The sequence below is a fragment of the Balaenoptera physalus genome (genome assembly GCF_965194825.1).
Source record: "Balaenoptera physalus genome assembly, chromosome: 8".
Lineage (NCBI taxonomy): Eukaryota > Metazoa > Chordata > Mammalia > Artiodactyla > Balaenopteridae > Balaenoptera > Balaenoptera physalus.
Window position 1 is genome coordinate 69103959 of NC_138887.1, and position 22670 is coordinate 69126628.

Consider the following 22670-nt stretch of genomic DNA (forward strand, 5'->3'; position numbering starts at 1 on the left):
TGACCCAAAACCTATGGAATGCAGCAAAAGCAGTTCTAAGAAGGAAGTTTATAGCAATACAATCCTACCTCAAGAAACAAGAAACATCTCAAATAAACAACCTAACCTTACACCTAAAGCAATTAGAGAAAGAAGAACAAAAAAACCCCCAAAGTTAGCAGAAGGAAAGAAATCATAAAGATCAGATCAGAAATAAATGAAAAACAAATGAAGCAAACAATAGCAAAGATCAATAAAACTAAAAGCTGGTTCTTTGAGAAGATAAACAAAATTCATAAACCATTAGCCAGACTCATCAAGAAAAAAAGGGAGAAGTCGCAAATCAACAGAATTAGAAATGAAAAAGGAGAAGTAACAACTGACACTGCAGAAATACAAATGATCATGAGAGATTACTACAAGCAACTATATGCCAATAAAATAGACAACCTGGAAGAAATGAGCAAATTCTTAGAAAAGCACAACCTTCTGATACTGAACTAGGAAAAAATCGAAAATATAAACAGACTAATCACAAGAACTGAAATTGAAACTGTGATTAAAAATCTTCCAACAAACAAAGGCCCAGGAACAGATGGCTTCACAGTGAATTCAATCAAACTTTAGAGAAGAGCTAACACCCATGCTTCTCAAACTCTTCGAAAATATAGGAGAGGGAGGAACACTCCCAAACTCATTCTACGAGGCCACCATCACCCTGATACCAAAACCAGACAAGTTGTCACAAAGAAAGAAAACTACAGGCCAATTATCACTGATGAACATAGGTGTAAAATCCTCAACAAAATCCTAGCAAACAGAATCCAACAGCACATTAAAAGGATCATACACCATGTTCAAGCGGGGTTTATCCCGGGAATGCAAGGATTCTTCAGTATACGCAAATCAATCAGTGTGATACACCATATTTACAAATTGAAGGATAAAAACCATATGATCATATCAAACACGCAGAAAAGGCTTTTGACAAAATTCAAGACCCATTTATCATAAAAACCCTCCAGAGAGTAGGCATAGAGGGAACTTACCCCACAGCCAACATCTTTCTTAATGGTGAAAAACTGAAACCATTTCCTCTAAGATCAGGAACAAGACAAGGTTGTCCACTCTCACCAATATTATTCAACATAGTTTTGGAAGTTTTAGCCACAACAATCAGAGAACAAAAAGAAATAAAAGGAAGTCAAACTGGAAAACAAGAAACAAAACTGTCACTGTTTGCAGATGACATGATCCTATACATAGAGAATCCTAAGGATTCTACCAGAAAACTACTAGAGCTAATCAATGAATTTAGTGAAGTAGCAGGATACAAAATTAATGCACATTAGTGTATAGGAAATTGATTCCTACACACTAATGATGAAAAATCTGAAAGAGAAATTAAGGAAACACTCCCATTTACCACTGCAACAAAAAGAATAAAATACCTAGGAATAAACCTACCTAAGGGAACAAAAGACCTGTATGCAGAAAACTATAAGACACGGATGAAAGAAATTAAAGATGATACAAACAGATGGAGAGATATACCATGTTCTTGGATTGGAAGAAGCCACACTGTGAAAATGACTCTACTACCCAAAGCAATCTACAGATTCAATGCAATCCCTATCAAACTACCAATGGCGTTTTTCACAGAACTAGAACAAAAAATTTCACAGTTTGTATGGAAACACAGAAGACCCTGAATAGCCAAAGCAATCTTGAGAAACAAAAATGGAGCTGGAGGAATCAGGCTCCTGGACTTCAGACTATACTACAAAGCTACGGTAATCAAGACTGTATGCTACTGGCACAAAAACAGAAATATAGATCAATGGAACAGGATAGAAAGCCCAGAGATAAACCCACACATATATGGTCACCTTATTTTTATAAAGGAGGCAAGAATATACAATGGAGAAAAGACAGTCTCTTCAATAAGTGGTGCTGGGAAAACTAGACAGCTATATGTAAAAGAATGAAGTTAGAACACTCCCTAACACCAAACACAAAAATAAACTCAAAATGGATTAAAGACCTAAATGTAAGGCCAGACACTCTAAAACTCTTAGAGGAAAACATAGGCAGAACACTCTATGACATAAATCAAACAAGATCCTTTTTGACCCACCTCCTAGAGAAGTGGAAATAAAAGTAAAAATAAACAAATGGGACCTAATGAAACTTAAAAGTTTTTGCACAGCAAAGGAAACCATAAACAAGACGAAAAGACAACCCTCAGAATGGGAGAAAATATTTGCAAATGAAGCAACTGACAAAGGATTAATCTCCAAAATTTACAAGCAGCCCATGCAGCTCAATATCAAAACAACAAACAACCCAATCCAAAAATGGGCAGAAGAGCTAAATAGACATTTCTCCAAAGAAGATATACAGATTGCCAACAAATGCATGAAAGGATGCTCAACGTCACTAATCATTAGAGAAATGCAAATCAAAACTACAATAAGGTATCACCTCACACCAGTCAGAATGGCCATCATCAAAAAATCTACAAACAATAAATGCTGGAGAGGGTGTGGAGAAAAGGAAATCCTCTGGCACTGTTGGTGGGAATGTAAATTGATACAGCCACTATGGAGAACAGTATGGAGGTTCCTTAAAAAACTAAAAATAGAACTACCATATGACCCAGCAATCCCACTACTGGGCATATAGCCTGAGAAAACTATAATTCAGAAAGAGTCATGTACCACAATGTTCATTGCAGCTCTATTTACAATAGCCAGGATATGGAAGCAACCTAAGTGTCCATCGACAGATGAATGGATAAAGAAGATGTGGTACATATATACAATGGAATATAACTCAGCCATAAAAAGAAACAAAATTGAGTTATTTGTAGTGATGTGGATGGACCTAGAGTCTGTCATACAGAGTGAAGTAAGTCAAAAAGATAAAAACAAATACCGTATACTAACATATATATATATGGAGTCTAAAAAAAAAAATGGTTCTGAAGAACCTAGGTGCAGGACAGGAATAAAGACTCAGACATAGAGAATGGACTTGAGGACACGGGGAGGGGGAAGGGTAAGCTATGACGAAGTGAGAGAATGGCATGGTCTTATATATACTACCAAAGGTTAAATAGATAGCTAGTGGGAAGCACCCGCATAACACAGGGAAATCAGCTCTGTGCTTTGTGACCACCTAGAGGGGAGGGATAGGGAGGGTGGGAGGGAGACGCAAGAGGGAGGAAATATGGGGATAAATGTCTATGTATAGCTGATTCACTTTGTTATAAAGCAGAAACTAACACACCATTGTAATGAAGATGTTAAAAAAAACAAAAAAATTTAAAACAAGGTGTTGGAAAACTAAGTCAAGAAAATCTCCTAGAAAATAGAAACAAAAGACCAAAGAATGGGAAATGCAAGTGAACAAATAAGAATATTAGAATACCAATCTTATAATCCAGTAGACCCAAAATTCTAACTAACAGGAGTTCAGAAATTATCGGAAATGGGACTTCCCTGGTGGTGCAGGGGTTAAGAATCCGCCTGCCAATGCAGGGGACACGGGTTCGAGCCCTGGTCCAGGGAGATCCCACATGCCGCGGAGCAACTAAGCCCGTGCACCACAACTACTGAGCCTGCGCTCTGGAGCCCACGAGCCACAACTACTGAAGCCCATGCACCTAGAGCCCGTGCTCTGTAACTAGAGAAGCTACCGCAATGAGAAGCCGGCACCCCTCAACAAAGAGTAGACCCCTTTCACCGAAACTAGAGAAAGCCCTCGCGCAGCAGCGAAGACCCAACACAGCCATGCATAAATAAACAGATAAATAAATAATTTTATTTCTAAAAAAAAGGAAAGAAATTATAGGGAATATTGAAGAGAGGTGATTAGCAAAGTAATCAAACCAAAAGTAATAAAACCAAAAAATTCCCAGAAGTCTCCAGATTCATCCCAGAACCAAATGTTATTATATGTCTCTAGATTCAAAGAGCTCACCAAGTGTTCAGCAGAACAAATGAAACAAAAAGAGACCTATGATAAGGAAAATTACTATGAAATTGTACCATACCAGAAATAATAATATACAAAAGACTCCAAGAGCGTCCAAAGAAAAGAAAATGTAAAATACATATATACATATCTAATTAGCAATCACAATGGCAAAGAGTTTTGAAAGTAAAAATGGAATCTGGAAGACAATATAGAACAATGATTTTTAAATTCTATAGGAAAAAATTACTTTCAACGTAGAATTCTATTTCCGGCCAAACTATCATTTAAGTGTGAGAACATAAATAAAGGTAGCTTTAGCCATTTAAGGAACAAAAAATTAGCGTCCGATATTCCTTTCCTTAGGAAACTAGTGATTGAGTGTTCTATCAAACAAGAAAGCACAAGGCATGGAATCTTGATTCAGGCAATCCAACCTGACAGAGCACTGAAGGAAGTCCCAGAATAATGAATATTCTTCTGATCTAAGGGATAAGGCATCTAGCCTGGTGCAAGAAAAGTGGGAGTTATGAGACAGAGGTCCCCAAAAGCATTTAATCATTTAAAAGATTGCTGTCACGTTTGGCGGGAAAAAAGAAGGGTAGGGATTTAGAAAAGTAACCAAATGGGCAACAGAGTCTTAATTATTAACTCAAATTGAAACAAAGAGTTGTACAAGAATGGCAACATATCACAGTCTACCATTGCACTGGATAGTAAATACTAATGTAGTCTTCATAATGAAAATATACACTAATTATTTAAATAAGAATGGTGATATAAGCTAAAAATACTTGATAAACAACATAAAAAGAGTTGAATTTAATTGTCTACATAGATTAAGAACTAGTAGAGGAAGACAGGAAGCTATAGATATACGGAATATACCTACACATGGAAAATAGGAAATTACTGTTTTTTTCACAGTCATCTAATATTTAGTATGTATGATTTCACACATTTTAATGCTCTGTGTACATGTGTTAGATTTTTTTTTAAAGTAATCCTTAAAACTAAGCGGATGAGAGGGAGGGGGAAATGGGAATTGTTGTTCAACAGATGAGAGTTTCTGTTTTGCAATTTGAAAAAGTTCTAGAGATCCATTGCACAACAATGTGAATAGAGATAACACAACTGGACTGTATACTTAAAAAAAGTTACGATGGTAAGTTTTATGTTATGTGTTTTTTACCACAATTTAAAAATAAAATTAAACTTAAAAATAAGTGCATGAGAAAATTAAGTCAAAGGAAAAGTATTTCACATTTTCTCGATGACAAATTTGACTAGGCTTTTCAGCAGCCATGATAAGTGGCATGATTTAGTGTCCATAAAGATTTTTAAAATAAAGCCATAAAGCCATTATTTTCAAGAGAATTGTTAACTAAATCCTGATATAGGAAACAAAAAAAATTTGTGGCAAGGATTCCACCAAGATGATACTATATAATTAAAGAATCATACAAACGTAGCAATATGCCTCATTTACTTTAAAAGAATCTATTGGGAGTAAATAGATTTTTAATATATAATATCCATTTCAGAGAAATAAGAAGGTATTAAATGCTGAGTAGCAGTTCCTGCAGACCCCCTCTGTCCTTGGCCCCAAAGATGAGAATAGTCCTGGTGCCCAGCAGTCCTGGGGCAGGAGGCAGAGGGCAGGAAGGGCCCAGCACCTTCCCCAGCACAGGCTCCAGCAGGCAGAGTCTCATGCAGGCTCATCTGTGCACATCATTAGGCTACTGATGAGTTTAAGACTAAACTTGGCACATGAAAAGTTGTCGGCTCATAAGGAGTATCAATGTACAATGTGCCAAAGCAGAGGTTGAATGAAAGTCAATGTCTAAAACTTGAAACTCTCTTTAAAAGACTAATTTTCCTGAGTGGTTTATAAGCTAGTTGTGAATTAATATAAGAACAGAATTCCCAAAATATTTGAACAATTGTGGCATCATTTTGGGATAAACACACAGCTATCCAGTGTAGATTATACTTGAAAGATAAGTCCGTGAAAGGTAAATATGCAGTGGAATGTTTGGGTATATTTGTCTAAAACCACACAAACAAAAACATACACTCTTGGCTTACAAAAAAGGAAGTGTTGGAACAATGACATAAGGAAGCAAACCAGAAGAAATATGGCTTCCTAAATGTCTGCAATCAAGTAAAGCTTTAAATCTTTAAAATAATTCCAAATGTAAGATGCATATATTTCTCAAATTGAAGCACGCCGTATCACACTTTCCTTTACTTTTTAATACCTGTAAGTGTAACAACACATGTGCTATGGGATTATACACATCTGACACTAAAATGCTGAGCCCCTGCCCCACAACAGTCCTAAGAGACTCCTCCAACAGTTTCCCAAAAGGCCCGTTAATAGCCATTCCATCGTTCAAGCTGTTCAGACCTACAGCTTTGATAATTCTAATTTGATATCCAATCTGTTAGCAAATCCTGTTGACTCTACGTCCAAAATCAAGACTCCAACCGCTTCTCAATATCTTCAGAGCAGCCACCCTAGTCGGATGGGGATGTGATCCACCATCATTTTAACAGATTACTACAGGGGCCTCTCACCCAGGCTCCTGTTGCTCCCTACCATCTTTTCTCAGAATAGCTCATGAAGTGATTCTTTTAAATCACTTTACTCTGCTCAAAAACTTCCAATCGTTTTCCATTTCATTAAGAGTAAAAGTCAGTTTTACAGCGGCCTACAAGGCTCTATACAATGTTGCTTATTTTTCTGATCTCATTCCTACTACTCTCCCCTTCGTTCATGCTGTTCCACCCACAGCGACCTCCCTGCTGTTCCCTCTACCTGAAATACTCTTCCCCCATGTATCCACATGGCTCCGTCTCTCATGGCCTCCAAGTCTATGCTCAAAAGTCACATTTTCTGTTGAGGCCTTCTTCGACCATCCTAATTAAAATTACCACCTTTCCTATGTACTCCCTTGCTTTATTTCTCCCCATAGTACTTATGCCATCAGACAGACAACGTTTACCTATGGATTTATTATCTGCCTCCCTTCACAATTCAGTTCCATGATGGCAGGGATTTTTGTCTGCTTTGTGCACTGCTGTACCCTCCTTGTTCAGCACTGAGATAAACGTATACTGGATGTTCAATAAATATCTGTGAATGAAGTAATTTCTATCTGCAAATCACCAAATTGCATGTGAGTACATTTTAGAGGGTTTTTAAAATATTTTCAAGTAATTATTACCATGAATAAAAATAAAATAGAAAAATCACAATACAGAGTACACTGAGGACTTAAATCTGAGTTGAGCATCAAGAGAATCATGGTCACCTTTACAATCAAACTTACAGGTTTTTTTCTGTTTTTGCTTTTATTTGTTTACTTTCTAAAGTAATCTTTGTCAAAATAAGCCCTTACAAGTGTAATTATTTTAATGCATCTTTTTGATGCTCTTAAAATACGTAAATGTAAAAATAATTATTTACAACTGAGTGGAAAATTCTATACAGTTGCCATTATCGATTTTTTAATTCCACATTAATTTCATTTGAAAATAATGTATGTGATTGCTCCTAAAATGACACACAGCTAAAGGATTCTTTCTTCTGTAGCTAGAGAACGCCATCTGGCTCAATGTGAGAGAAACCACACTATTATACTGAATATTGCTATAAGTACAGTATTTAGTGTTTCTAAAAGAATTTCCTTCTAAGATGAAATAAGTTACATTGTGGTATTTTATTTAATTCATTTAATAAACACTTTCTAAATAACAATTACATAGATATACAGCAAAAGAAGTTAATAATAATATTAATACTAACAATATTAGGTAGTTCTAAGCATTTTACATGAATTGCCATTCTTAATCTGTACAACAATTCTCTGAGGTAGGTAGGTACTATTGTTATTCCCATTTTATAGATGAGGAAACTAGAGCACTGAAAAAATAAGCTACTTAATTGGAATCCTTGTAGAGCTAGAATTCAAATTGGAGCACACTATATCTGGAGCCAGGGAGTTTGGCTCCAGAGCCCACAGACTTAACTGTCACAGCATCTGCCTCTCTAAGACAGCAAATACCAAGCAAACCCACCTTGCATGCCCTTCAGAGCATTAAAAATAGGCTGAGATCTACCTTAGAGGGTTTGTAGTCTAAAGATGTGGGCCTTCAATTTTGGTGACACATCACTTTATCAAAAAGTAAGATGCTCAGAACAAATGATCAGGTTCTTCTAATGCAGTTTCATATGTATCCATAAAAAAGTACATTAACTTCAGAAATTTTAAATAAAAACCAAAACTGTAGGTTCAAGCATCAAGAGAGCAGTTATACTACATAATCTCCTATGTCAATCATGAATTCTAAAATTCTATAAAACTTTTCTTAAAGAAGACTAAAAGTTTCTCTTCTTATTGGAGCATCAAAAACTGACTTCCAAGTGATCTGCAATTTATTAGCAACTTTCAAATTCTTCCATCCATTCAGCAAAAAATGATTAAGTGCCTAGAACCTACCTAGGGAGGAATCCGAAAATAGGCAAGTCGTACTTTATGTCTTCAAAGTAACTGAAGCAAATACCATAGATTTTCAAATATTTTGAGATAAGACGCATTTCATGTCTTCAAAGTAATTGAAGCAAATTCTGTAGATTTTCAAAAATTCCCTAAGTTATGGAAACCAAGTTTCTGAACACTGAATACACAAAAGCAGTCTGTCCCCAACAACCATGAACTTGCTATGCTTTCCCAAGGCAACTAAATGACTCTGGGTTAACAGTTCTCCCTCAGGGCCAGAATGCGAAGATCTGAATGGTAAAAATGCCTTCAGTCTGTCTCCTCAAAGGAGACCAGGGACTCAGAGACCACAGGCCACTTAATTAAACATTTTTATTTTAATTCCTGTGTACCCTCTTACTGTAATCCCTTTCCTCCATTCTCTGTCATTTCTTGCTTAACCTAAACAGCTTCTCTACCCACGCCCAGCCTCCCTAAACACCCCTTCAGGCCATATATAAAACAATAAATGATCCTGATGACAACAGATAAAAATAAAGGTAGTGTTTAATCTGTACCAATACCAAAATTTTTAAAAATCATAAAGTTGAGATTAAATTAGTCATTAAAACCAGCACCATCATCTTCTATGGTTCCCCAAAGTATCCACAGGTCCCTTTTAAGAACTCCACAAGTCTCTTGCTACCTTTTCAAGCACATTTAGGCATACTTGCTTCTCCTAGAGTGCCAGAATTCAACATGATTATATAAATGACTCCAATATTCATGTTAGTGTGAACAAAGAAAAACAAAGAGCATTGCCCACCACCCAGTTCTAGAAGGGTGAAGTTGTAACCCACTGCAGCTGCCCACTGGCAGTGCACCCTGAGAGGAATTCAGGACGCGAGGATGAGGCATCCTGTGCTTTGGATAAACAGGCCCCATAAATAGTTAGATGCAGATCTCAGGAAGAATTGCAATGACCCCCAGATTCTTGCGTCTGCCCATACATAGAAAAGCACTAACATCATTAACTTGAGATATCTGTTCTTTATGATTAGCAGCAATTTTTTTTACCAAGATGTATGCCCAGTCATTTTGGTGGGTGGGACAGAGGAAAGGAAAGGGGGAACGAGGGGGGGTGGGGAAGGGAAGGACTCTGCAAATTCACTATGGCGTACAGGTTGATATAATAATATAATCACATTGTAAATATTGTTCTACATTGTTCTAAATATTGTTCCTACACATGAATGCTATTCTAAACTGTCTGTGAAGTCACCACTGACTCCACCAATGCAGATATTTATGCCTGCAGTCTCAGAAATCCCGTGTTAGGACACTCTTCCACTAGGTCACTATGTATGATATTTTTTACTACATGATAATAATACATTTTCAATATATCATGTTTACTTGCAATGTATTGTATTCTCCAGTTTACTTCTGCAATAATCTGTTAGCAGTGGGTTTTTTATTAATGCTGTTATTATCATTGCCATGAGTTATTCACTTGGTGCTTTAACACACGCGATTGTTACGCCATTTCCATGTGCTATATAAACAATGAAAAACAAATTTTTTATAAAACAAATTATTAAACAGATTTTAATTAAGTAATTTAATAGTAGTGACATATAGGGAAGGCTAATTATGACATAAGTGAAAAAGATTAAGTCTTCAGGTTGTTAGGTTTTTTTAATATGATCACAAGAGACATGCTATTTCCACTTATATGTCTATTTCTTATTTATTTTCTTAGGTATCATTACTGACTTCCACTAGAAATCTGTATTCACTGGTCTATTACTGATCCCAGGTGTCAAAACCAGATATTGGATGTCCACAGGAAATGTGTGAAGCAGCAATTGTGTTCAGTTCATTTTAGATTCAGGAAAGCGCCACAGGAATGTGTTATACACGTGTATTCTGACTGTTCTGTGATTATCACAATCCAACCTGGATTTCTTGAACTTCCTTCCTAATACCTCCCTTGCGGCCTAAGCTTTTCAACTTTATACTTTGTTATTCTAATATTGTTGGTATTGATTCAGGTGACACTGAGAAAAAAGAAATCATAATTCTAAGTCATATTTCTCCGTTGTTAAATCGGGTGACTTAAATCAAGTATTAATCGGCTGTGTTTTCTGTCCTTCAGCAGTTATTGCTGTAAGCTGCAGCAACTGTTCCTATTTGTTTTAGATGATCAGAAAAAGACCCCACCATTTCACAATTTTATTTATCAGAGTATCTCATAAACTGCTTTTTTAAAGCAAGTTAAGTTTCTTTGTGACTAATAATGTCTTTCTCTTTCAAATTCCTTTGGAATAAGTTAATTAAATTTTAAAGGTAAAATGTTATGCTTAAATAACTGCCTAAATCCTTCTTTGGGGGTTAGGAGTGGAGAGCTGTTACCCAAAGTACCACGGGTAAAAAACCTGCCTGGCAATCAAGACACTCCAAAAATCTAGTACATGGCTTCCCCATCTCCCCATCCCATTACACATTTAGTTGTTAATATGCATCTAAATAGATCCATTCTTGCTCTGATACACCATTATTCCTTCTACTTTCAGTATCATCACCTCTAACTTTTCCCTTTGTCCAAAAAGCCCCCCTTTTCCACCTTCTACCCAAATCCTGCTCAACCTTCAGAACCCAAATTAAATCCCATCTCCTAAGTAAAGCCTTTTTTTTTTCCTCACAGTTCTTGGTTTAATTAGCCTCCCTCAACCCCAAAATTCACTATCCCACAGCTTCTTCTTACCCAGCCTGTCTTTAAAACCCTTAACAATGGATGAGGGACTTCCCTGGTGGAGCAATGGTTAAGAATCCGCCTGCCAATGCAGGGGACACGGGTTGAAGCCCTGGTCCGGGAAGATCCCACATGCCGCGGAGCAACTAAGCCCGTGTGCCACAACTACTGAGCCTGCGCTCTAGAGCCCACAAGCCACAACAACTGAACCCGTGTGCCACAACTACTGAAGCCTGGGTGCCTACAGCCTGTGCTCTGCAACAAGAGAAGCCACCGCAATGAGAAGCCCACGCACAGCAACAAAGACCCAAAGCAGCCAAAAATAAATAAAAAAAGTAAGTTAAAAAAAAAAAAAATGGGTGAGTAACATAACAGACCCATGTTGAAGATGATTTCTTTGGTCTAAAGGAAAAAAAAAAAGGAACACATTTCACTACTCTAGCCATCCCTTAAATCTTCCTATTTCTCATGTTTACATGGGGTTTGCAGCCCACCCAGATCATGGATTGAGAAATACTGAAATCCATTTTTGAATAAATGATCCCTTCTGCCCTGATGTGGATGGTTTGATTCAGTTGCAAGTTAACGTTTCTAAATTGCGCAAGTCACAGCTGCTGCTTTAAAAAAAAAAAATTCATTCACAATTAGATCATGCATTCACTCGTGAGAGGCAATCATGAGGAATGGATTTTTAAGTCAGTCTTCCTCCCTTGTCTTTAGTTCATGAACAGTTTGGTATCTGGTTAGAGTTTTTCATTTTCTCTTCCTCATACAATATAATGCAACTGCATTACTCACTTAAAATTCACTTTAAGCATGACAGAATGTTTAACACATGGAAGATTTTAATTGGAGACAAAATAATATTCCGCTGACTTTCTCAACAAATCTCTGTCTCAGGATTGATGGCTTTAGGAGCAATCTGAATTTATCATCTTTTCCACATCTTACTTTTAGAAAACAATAACAAATAATTTTATATCATCTTATGCACTCCATATAATAATTTTTGGTTAATCCATTTAGTTGATAAGATTTACCAGTACTCATGAAGGGAGATGAGATACAAACAAAGGAACAAAACAGAGTCCTTCTCTTTTAATAAGATGTTGCCTTCAGCTTTTAACTAGGTCATTCTGGAGAGCACACTTGCTTGCAGACCATCTCTTCCAAAAGCTTCTCGAAGAAATAAACAAAGCCAAATTATATAATTCATTTTTCACAAGTTAATTCTCCAAATTCATTCACATTAAGAGATGGCTGACATTTTGATCAGTAAGTCAAAGACAACTGAAAATGGTAATGATCCAGGACACCTTTTCCCTGAATTAAACTGCTTTGCAGAAAGGTTCTTTGAAATCTTACCTAACTGGAAAGAGAAGGCAAAAGATTTATATAGGAGTAAGTGACTAAATATTTGGAAATTACCAAAAATCAACTGAAAGAAACTACTGGGACAATAAGAAAATGCAGAGAAACCTGTCAAAAACTAAAAATCCTAATAACAGCAGTTAACATTTGTTGAGAACTACCATGTGCAAATTCCTTTTAAATATCATCTCATTTAAACTTTAAACAATTCTTATTAAGCAGTTACAACTATTAAAGATGACAAAGTTGGAGCAAGTAACCCAAAGACACACACTATGCTCTACTGTTTATTAAAATTCATATGTAGACTAAAACAGCTTTCAATATTAAAACAGACAAAAAAGATAATTGAGTAAAAAGTACAATCAAAATATCAAGAAAAGGAAGCATAGACTATCAGGGAGTAAATATTAATAAGAAATCCATACTACCTACTTGAGGAAAACTAGAAAATACAAATAAGAAACAGAGAAGAAAACAAATAATTGGAAAGATAACTTAGTTTTGAACAGAAAGATTTCAATATTTTTAATTCTTCCTAAGTTAATTTCCAAATTCATTGCCACACTAATCAAAATCTCAGTAGGAAATGTTTTCTATTTTGAAAAAAATATTCTAATGTTCACTGGAAGACTAAATGTATGATAAATGTGTTATCATGCTTCAGTAATTAAAAGAGTGGTACTCACACAGGTAGAGAAAGACAAATCAATGTAATATCATCACCAAGATATAGGCCCGAGTATATATTGAAAATTAATTTATGATAATGGTGGCACTTCAAAGCAGGGGGAAAAAATGGATTATTCAATAAATGCTACTGAGGCAACTGAAAAGCAGTCTGAAAGAAAGGAAAAGATGGGCTCCCTCCTCAAACCTTATACTAAAATAAATTTCAGATAATTAAAAAATATAAATGTAAAAAATGAAACTATCAGAAGAAAATAAAAGTGAATATTTTTCTCATATAGTATAGGGAAAACTTTTATAAACATGATCCCAACACCAGAAACCATAATAGGAATGATAGATATGATTCCCTGAAAATGAAAAAAAATTTGTACATAAAAAACATTATATAGGACTTCCCTGGTGGCGCAGTGGTTAAGAATCCTCCTGCCAATGCAGGGGACACGGGTTCGAGCCCTGGTCCGGGAAGATCCCACATGCCGCGGAGCAATTAAGCCCGTGCACCACAACTACTGAGCCTGTGCTCTAGAGCCCGCGAGTCACAACTACTGAAGCCCACGCACCTAGGGCCCGTGCTCTGCAACAAGAGAAACCACTGCAATGAGAAGCCCGTGCACGCAACAAAGAGTAGCCCCGCTCGCCGCAACTAGAGAAAGCCCGCGTGCAGCAACAAAGACCCAACACAGCCAAAAATAAGTAAATAAAAAATAAATTTCAAAACAAAACTAAACTACATTAAGAAAACGTTATATATATTTGAAGGCAAGATGACAAATTGGAAAAAATTATTCTCTGTACAAATACGGAAAGCAAAGATTGCTGTCCCTAGAAAAACAATTAGCTCTTAAAATAATAAGAAAAAGTACTACCCCAATGGAAAAATTGGCAAAGGTTAGGAACAGACTAGTCACACACACATACACACACATAGAAGCAAATGACCAATAAGCAGTTGAAAATAAGTTCAACCTCAGTAGAAATCAAGGTAATACAAATAAAAACTAAATATTTTCATCACATCAAAGAAAAAGAAGATCCAGAAATTGCAATGGTATGAGGCTCCCATACAATTAACTTGGTACAATCTTTCTGGAGAACAATTTGGGTATTTCCGTTAAAATATAATTTCACGTTGACTTAAAAATTTTATTCTGAGAGATGAAACATATATAAACATATATGGATGCATATTACAGCCTTGATTTTAATAGCAAGAAAAGCAAAAAGAATCTAACTGTCCACAATCAGGGAATTAGCTAAATAAATCATGATGCATCACAACTGTGACTTTAAAATGAAGTATTTATTGGCTTTAAAAAATATGCTTGGCATTTTTGACGAAAACGCAGATCTCTAGCTATTATATACAATGAAAGTTACGCCCAAACAAGTAGGTGGGAGGATAATGGAGTAAAAAAGAAAAAAACAGAAGCAGAATTTAATGGATTTGAAAGGAAAAAGAAAAACAAAATACAAGAAACACTCAGTACTAAACTTTGGGGAGGAAAAGTAGAAATAATAGATTAAATGGAGGAGACTGCAAGAATATAAATTGCCAGAATTAATCCAAGAGACGTAAAAAAGTTGGTATATAAGAAATTGTAAAGTCATCAAATATCTATCTTCCTAAAGGATACTTTGCGGGCAAGTGCTATTGAATCTTCATGGAACAGATAATCCCTTAGTCACTACCAGAGCCCTCATATCCAAACATGACAAAAGTAATGCAAAATTTTTTTTAAATTAATTAATTTATTTATTTATGGCTGCGTGGGGTCTTCTCATTGCGGCGGCTTCTCTTGTTGTGGAGCACAGGCTCTAGGCGCATGGCCTTCAGTAGCTGTGGCTCGAAGGCTCTAGAGCGCAGGCTCAGTAGTTTTGGCACACGGGCTTAGTTGCTCCGCGGCATGTGGGATCTTCCCAGACCAGGGCTCGAACCCGTGTCTCCTGCATTGGCAGGGGGATTCTTAACCACTGCGCCACCAGGGAAGCCCAGTAATGCAAATTTTTAAAACTCTAAACCAATCTCATTTATGAATATGAATACAAAATTCCTAAAAACACTGGCAAATCAAATTAAGGTGAAATAGGATGTACTTTACGGCTGTCCAACATTAGGTAATACATCAAAATAATATATTACACTAACAGGCCAAATCAGAAAAATCATAGGGCATCCAGAAGTGTGAAAAAAGCCTTTGGAAACTTTCAAGATAGTCCTGCTACTTCAAAAAATAATCAGTCAACTAGTAATAAAAAGAAACTTATTTAACATGATGAAAAGACTTATAAGAAAACAATAGCAAACACCCTACTTAAAGATGACAGCAGAACAAAGTTTAGTTGTGGGAACACTAGTTCCTTAGGAAAATTTTTAGAAGTTAAGGGTGGAGTAGGGAGAAATTTTATGGTCAAGGTCATTTTAAAAACTTGAGATTTAATTCTAAAAAGTTTCTCAGAAACTTTAATATGCTCATGTGCACAGTACATTATAAATTTTAAAAAGCAGGTATAGGACATAGATAATCTCATTTGTGTTACAGGACATAGATGACCTCATTGGGTATATGTGTGTATGATTGGAATCTGAAATTAAATAGACTGTGTACTAGATAGACAGGTCTTAAAGAATCATAAACACAGTATGGTGGTTTTAAAATATGTCCCCCAATTCTTTGACATGCTTCCCTTCAAACAGTGGATCCTAATTCCACTCCCCTTCAGTGTGGACCACACCAGAAAACAATGAAGCTGGTTGCTTATATGGGGATTGAGGGGTAGGAATAGAATGGAAAGGATGCTGGAGGGGGTGGAACTTTTCTGAGTGTACCTTTTTGTGTAGTTTTGACTTTGGGAAGCACGTTAATGTTACTGACGTTTGAAAAATAAAATTAACAAGGATGACGAGGGAGGAGTAAAACTGAAAGCAAACCAGAACAAATCAACCCTAAGTGTATTTGAAATGAATAATATAAGCACACTACAAACATCAAAAAAGATGGAAGAAGAGGAGGAGAAGGAGGAAGATTTATATAATTTATGATCACGGAATTCTTGGTTGGAGGGAGGGAAGCGGCAGAGAACTGTAAACAACCTTAAACTCTTTTATTAGGAGTGATTTGTAAGGCTATGGCAAAACAATTCTGAAACTATTTCAGATACATTACAGATTTTAGCAAATTAGTAAGTACACTGAAGTCATTAGGAGCTAGGGTTCTCACCATGGAAGAAGAGAGATACAAATAGGAAATGGGAGAAGACAAAGAAAAACTCCATGGGGATGGATTAGAATTGGGATTTGGTATGGACTCAGGATTTCTATATGTATGCTTGAAGAGGCTCCCATTGCTGATTCAGACAATTTGAGCACCAAAATAATTTTTAAAATAGGAATGAATTATGAACCATTGACAAAAAATGGAAATCTATGAGTTCACACCAATAATAAATGGATAAAGAAATAAAAGAGAAAAATAAAAGAGAAAAATAAAAGAAGGGTTCTTGCTTACATGAGAAGGTGAAGTACTGATGGGTCAGTATCGGGGAAAAATCATCGTTTTGCAGCCTCCACAGTAAAGGATGATCCGTGAATGCTAAATCCAGGGGGGAAATATTTCGATAAGGAGAAAGATATTTATATAGAACTAAAATGTCTTCCTACATATTGCCTATTAGTAGGAAGGGGAAAAGACAGTATATAGAAATCAGCTAACACCTTGACTGGATGATCAAAATTAACATCCAAAGTAAGGTGCAGATGGATATCACATGCCTCCAGGTGTGAGACCCTGAGGACACACCAGTTATGAAATATTCCAGCAGGGAACAGAACATGTAACCTGAATGTAAACAAGAAGAAACATCACACAGACATAATGTGAGGGATATTCCATTGGGGGGAAAGAAACGCCTATTATTAAAAATGTCATTGTCATAAAATATAGAAGCTGAAGAACTGTTCCAGATTAAAGGAGACTAAAAAGACATCACAACTAAATGCAATGTGTGATTCTAGGCTTGGTTTTGCACTGGTGGGGAAAAATGCCATATGAAGATGTGACTGGATCAACTGACAAAATCAGAAAACAGACCGTAGATTAGATAAAAACTATTATATCAATGTTAAATACACTAAGTTGGGCTTCCCTGGTGGCGCAGTGGTTGAGAGTCCGCCTGCCGATGCAGGGGACACGGGTTCGAGCCCTGGTCTGGGAAGATCCCACATGCCGCGGAGCAACTAGGCCCGTGAGCCACAATTGCTGAGCCTGCGCGTCTGGAGCCTGTGCTCCGCAACAAGAGAGGCCGCGATAGTGAGGGGCCCGCGCACCGCGATGAGGAGTGGCCCCCGCTCGCCGCAACTGGAGAAAGCCCTCGCACGGAAACGAAGACCCAACACAGCCATAAATAAATAAATAAATAAATAAAATTTAAATACACTAAGTTGATAACTGCACTGGGGTGATGTAAGAGAATATCTTTATTCTTAGGAAATATACACTATCTTATATGTATCTTACTCTCAAATAGTTCAGAAAGAGAGAGAGAGAGAGAGAGTGTGTGTGTGTGAGAGAGAGAGAAAGAGAGAGAGTGATTGTTGTGTGTATCTATATTTATCTAGCCATCTATTTATAGATAGACAGACAGACAGACAGGCAGGAGAAATAACAAAGCAAATGGTAAAGGCTATTTAAATATTCTTTGTACTATTCTTACAACTTTTCTATAAATTTAAATTATTTCCAAATAAAAAGTTTTAAAATGTATTGTTTTGCTTCTACACATACAAGAAAAGCCTTCTTTTAGATATTTATACATTCTCCCTACAGGTTTTATATATTTTTTTAGGTTATTGCTGTTTTCTAGATATTTTATCACTAGATAGTGAAAATGTAAACTTCAGTATTTGGGGGCTCTATATGAATTATTAAAAACAACAAACGAATGAGGCTTAAATACAAACTCAGGGCATAAAAAGATAGAGGTATATTAATGTGAAGCAATAATCCACCACTAGTGGATGCCACTACTAAAGGGACAAAGCAAAAATGTTATTTAAAGTAGCAGTTCACCCAGAAAAAAAAGTATAATATATGCTTAAACATTTTACCTAACTTAATTCTTATAAATACACATTCACCCAAGTATTTTTCGAAATAGAGTGAAGTAATTTTCTTTGAAGAAGATCCAGAATTCAGTCTTTTTTTCCCCCACATTACCCATAACCATATAGCATCATCTACAAATTCCAGTATTGAGTTTCACAAGGGGAAGATTTAAAGACACTTGGGCAAAAGTCTTCTAAATTGGTACATTCTTTAGAGCTGTCTCTTCCACACCAGAGTCAACAGGGGGAAAAAATTTTAGAACATGCCTGTGTCATATCTTTCCAATGTGTTTCACTTACTTTTCATAAAACAACCACACTCTATCTTTATGCACTTATATTTTACCAGTTTATTGTTACTCCTTTATATTGTATTATTACAAACACAAGTATGATTAGCAAAAATATGCAGCTCAACCAATAAAAGCAGAGGGCATGGGCATCCTAGAGGGTAGCTGAGCACTGCCAGTCAGAACGTTCTCAGAAGCAACAGACAGTATCTATCTATTGGTCCCATGCTACTACTAGGTAGAGTTCGGTTATGAGAGTGTCTGGTAAATATCCAACTGGACTCACCTCTACCAGGTAATTGAAATACTCCTCTCAAACAAGTGAACTAAGCACTTCATAAATAGCTCTTAGTTTGTCAGAAATGTACAGGGATTAAAGTGACATTTGATCAAGTTTATAGACAAGTGGGTTCGATTTAAGACCCTCCCTGTTTTCTTTATAGACCAGCAATATGAAAGAGCAGAAATGTCTGGTGCTAGATAACATACAATAGCTTGAAATTCATACCCCAACTAGCCAAGTCTTAAAGTAGTTCATTAAAAATAAGTATACAAATCAAAAATGAATAACAAGAACACAGAACAAGAGGAGAGTTAAAACTCTGACCTTGATACTCTCTTACAAAACAAATCCAAGCATCCATACTTTCGACATGTATACTACTTCCAAATGCAGGCATTTATCTCTTTGCAGAATCCATAAAAGAGGCTTTAATTTTCCAACAGGGTTTTCAGAAAACGTGTTACTTGCATACATGGTCATATTCTAAGGCATACCCAAGCATGGCTGAAATCTGGTTAGCCCTACAAAGTTTCAAACCTTTAAAAATAAGTTATTTAGTCTTCTAATTTGGGATCACAATTGTGTCTCCATTAGAAATGTGTCAATAAAATAATGATCACTGTCAGAGTAACTGGAGCTAACTGCTATCACACCCACCTCTTCTCCATCTTCAAGGACCCAAAGGAACAAAAGTGTCCAAACGCCCCAGCAGCTGATCTGAAACACTACATATTATGCATATCTGATATGTGATGACAACAAGACATGCAACTTAATGCACTGCCTTGTTATGAAGAGCCGACAGACAGAATTTGATTAATTTACCCAAGATTTCCATATAACAGGGTCTCCGAGAGCAAAACAAATAGAAACCCATTTTGTGTGACCCCAAGCCTCATCTGGCTGCTTCTATACTGTGATTTTAAATGTATTATTCTTGCTATATTTTATTTCTCCAACCAATGAAAAACTGGTGCTCTTCTGTCCACATTATTTCATGCATGGAGAATTTTAATTATATTAAATAATACTTGACAACCTAAGATAACATCGAAATAAACTATTTTTAAATCAGACATCAGAAAATATATCTAGGACTTCCCTGGAGGTGCAGTGGTTAAGAATCCGCCTGCTAGTTCAGGGGACATGGGTTCGAGCCCTGGTCCGGAAAGATCCCACATGTCGCGGAGCAACTAAGCCGGTACGCCACAACTACTGAGCCTGTACTCTAGAGCCCGCGAGTCACAACTACTGAGCCCGCGTGCCACAGTTACTGAAGCCCACACACCTAGAGCCTGTGCTCCACAACAAGAGAAGCCACCGCAGTGAGAAGCCCACACACCGCAACGAAGAGTAGCACCGCAAGGAAGAGTAGCCCCTGCTCGCCGCAACCAGAGAAAGCCCGTGCACAGCAACAAAGACCCAACGCAGCCAAAAATAAAATAAATAAATAAATAAATTTTAAAAAGAAAATATATCTAACAATACAACAAAATTCCAGTTCACCTCAAAGAGGTTGTCATAAAATCCACAGCTGATATAAACTGGTGTCCTTCTAATGTCATTAGTTGAGATAGTATTTCACAATATAAAGTCAGATGCTATGAGATTCCTATCTTAATATAGACACTCTATTTAGTCCTCAAATTTCTCTCTCTATATGTATGTATATGTAGTGTATTTGTGTACATACACACAAATATATATATAATATACATAAACAAATATGTATACAAATATATATAAACTAAACATATAAATAAAAATTATATTTTATATATATTTATATATATATATATAAAAGGGGAATACTAATGCTATAAACCCCTCATACTGAATTACACAGAATCATTTTTAATCACATCTAAAGCACTAGGAGAAAAATAATGAAGATAATGGCCTCTGAGAGTCACCACACATTTCTGAGTTGTAGACATCCATCCTCACTCTGAGGCAGCCTCTTTAATAGCCTGCGGTGACTATGAATCTATATGACAAAAGATCATTTTAAAGAGTCATTCTTAAAAATGAGAGCTTCACAGCTGCATAATAGCACAGGGAAATCAGCTTTGTGACCACCTAGAGGGGTGGGATAGGGAGGGTGGGAGGGAAATGCAAGAGGAAGGAGATATGGGGATATATGTATACGTATAGCTGATTCACTTTGTTATAAAGCAGAAACTAACACACCATTGTAAAGCAATTATACTCCAATAAAGATGTTAAAAAAAAGAGAACTTCAATGATTTATAAAGCAAATCATATAACAGTTGCACTATGCCAACAAAAATGGGTTGACTTGTTAAAAAAAATAATAATAAAATAAAATATTTTTTAAAAACAACCTACCTTCTCTCATCCAGTAAAACTACTGGGGTCACTTAAGAGTATTTCTTGTATATCCACAATATACAGAGTATTTTAAGAGGTTAAAAAAATTAAATCAGTTGGATTTCTCACCATTCTTTGCAACATTACCTATAATTCTCTTTTAAAAGAAACTGCTTTGGATGAAGGTAGTAGTCAAAAGATACAAACTTCCAGTTATAAGACTTAAAAAAAAGTACTAGGGATGTAATGCAGGGGACACAGGTTCGAGCCCTGGTCCACGAAGATCCCACATGCTGCAGAGCAACTAAGCCCGTGCACCACAACTACTAAGCCTGCGCTCTAGAGCCCGCGAGCCACAACTACTGAGCCCGCATGCCACAATTACTGAAGCTCACGAGCCACAACTACTGAAGCCCGCACGCCTACAGCCCGTGCTCCACAACAAGAGAAGCCACCACAGTGAGAAACCCCCACACTGCAACGAAGAGTAACCCCTGCTCGCCGCAACTAGAGAAAGCCCATATGCAGCAACAAAGACCCAACACAGTCAAAAGTAAATAAATAAATAAATAAATTTATTTTTTAAAAAAGTAAATCTTAAGAGTTCTCATCACAAAGAAAAAACTTTTTTCTATTTCTTTAATTCTGTATCTATGTGAGATAATGGACATTCACTAAACTTACTGTGATAATCATTTCATGATGTATGTAAGTCAAATCATTACGCTGTACACCTTAAACTTACACTGTGCTATATCTCAATTATATCTCAATAAAACTGGAAGAGAAAAAAAAGACAGAAACTGCTTTGGGGACTGGTGTTTCTAGAGATCCTTGTAAGAAGTAAATGATTAACAATTTGACAGGGCTTCCCTGGTGGTACAGTGGTTAGGAATCTGCCTGCTAATGCAGGGGACACGGGTTCGAGCCCTGGTCCGGGAAGATCCCACATGCCGCGGGGCAACTAAGCCCGTGCGCCACAACTACCGAGCCTGCACTCTAGAGCCCGCGAGCCACAACTACTGAGCCTGCGTGCCACAACTACTGAAGCCCGCGCGCCTAGAGCCCGTGCTCAACAACAAGAGAAGCCACCGCAGTGAGAAGCCCGTGCACCACAACAAAGAGTAGCCCCTGCTCACCGCAACTAGAGAAAGCCTGTGTGCAGCAACGAAGACCCAATGCGGCCAAAATAAATAAATAAAATAAATTTATTAAAAAAAAATTGACAAAATACACATTTATTCAGTTTGGAATAACTTCCATTACAGGTTTTTTAAAGAGACAATATATTACCTACCCTAATAAGTCATTAGTTTTATTATACAAAAATAAGTACTCTGAGTAAATTATCAGAAAAATTTATCTAAAGTAACAAGCTTTAAAATGTTATGTCTAAATACGTAAC

At 36.6% G+C, this 22670-nt stretch overlaps 1 protein-coding gene across 3 annotated transcripts in view; it reads right to left on the reverse strand.

Moving 5' to 3' along the window:
• The window catches only part of CDK14 (cyclin dependent kinase 14), a 563146-nt gene that overhangs the window by 465100 nt on the left and 75376 nt on the right, over window positions 1–22670 (reverse strand). The window contains exon 1 of one of the 3 annotated variants that reach the window (XM_082471986.1): window positions 16767–17339. The exons of the other annotated variants lie outside the window; for them this stretch is intronic. The gene's annotated coding sequence lies outside the window, so the exon portion shown is untranslated. Of the gene's footprint in view, window positions 1–16766; window positions 17340–22670 lie in introns of those variants that run through there. 3 annotated transcript variants of the gene reach the window in all.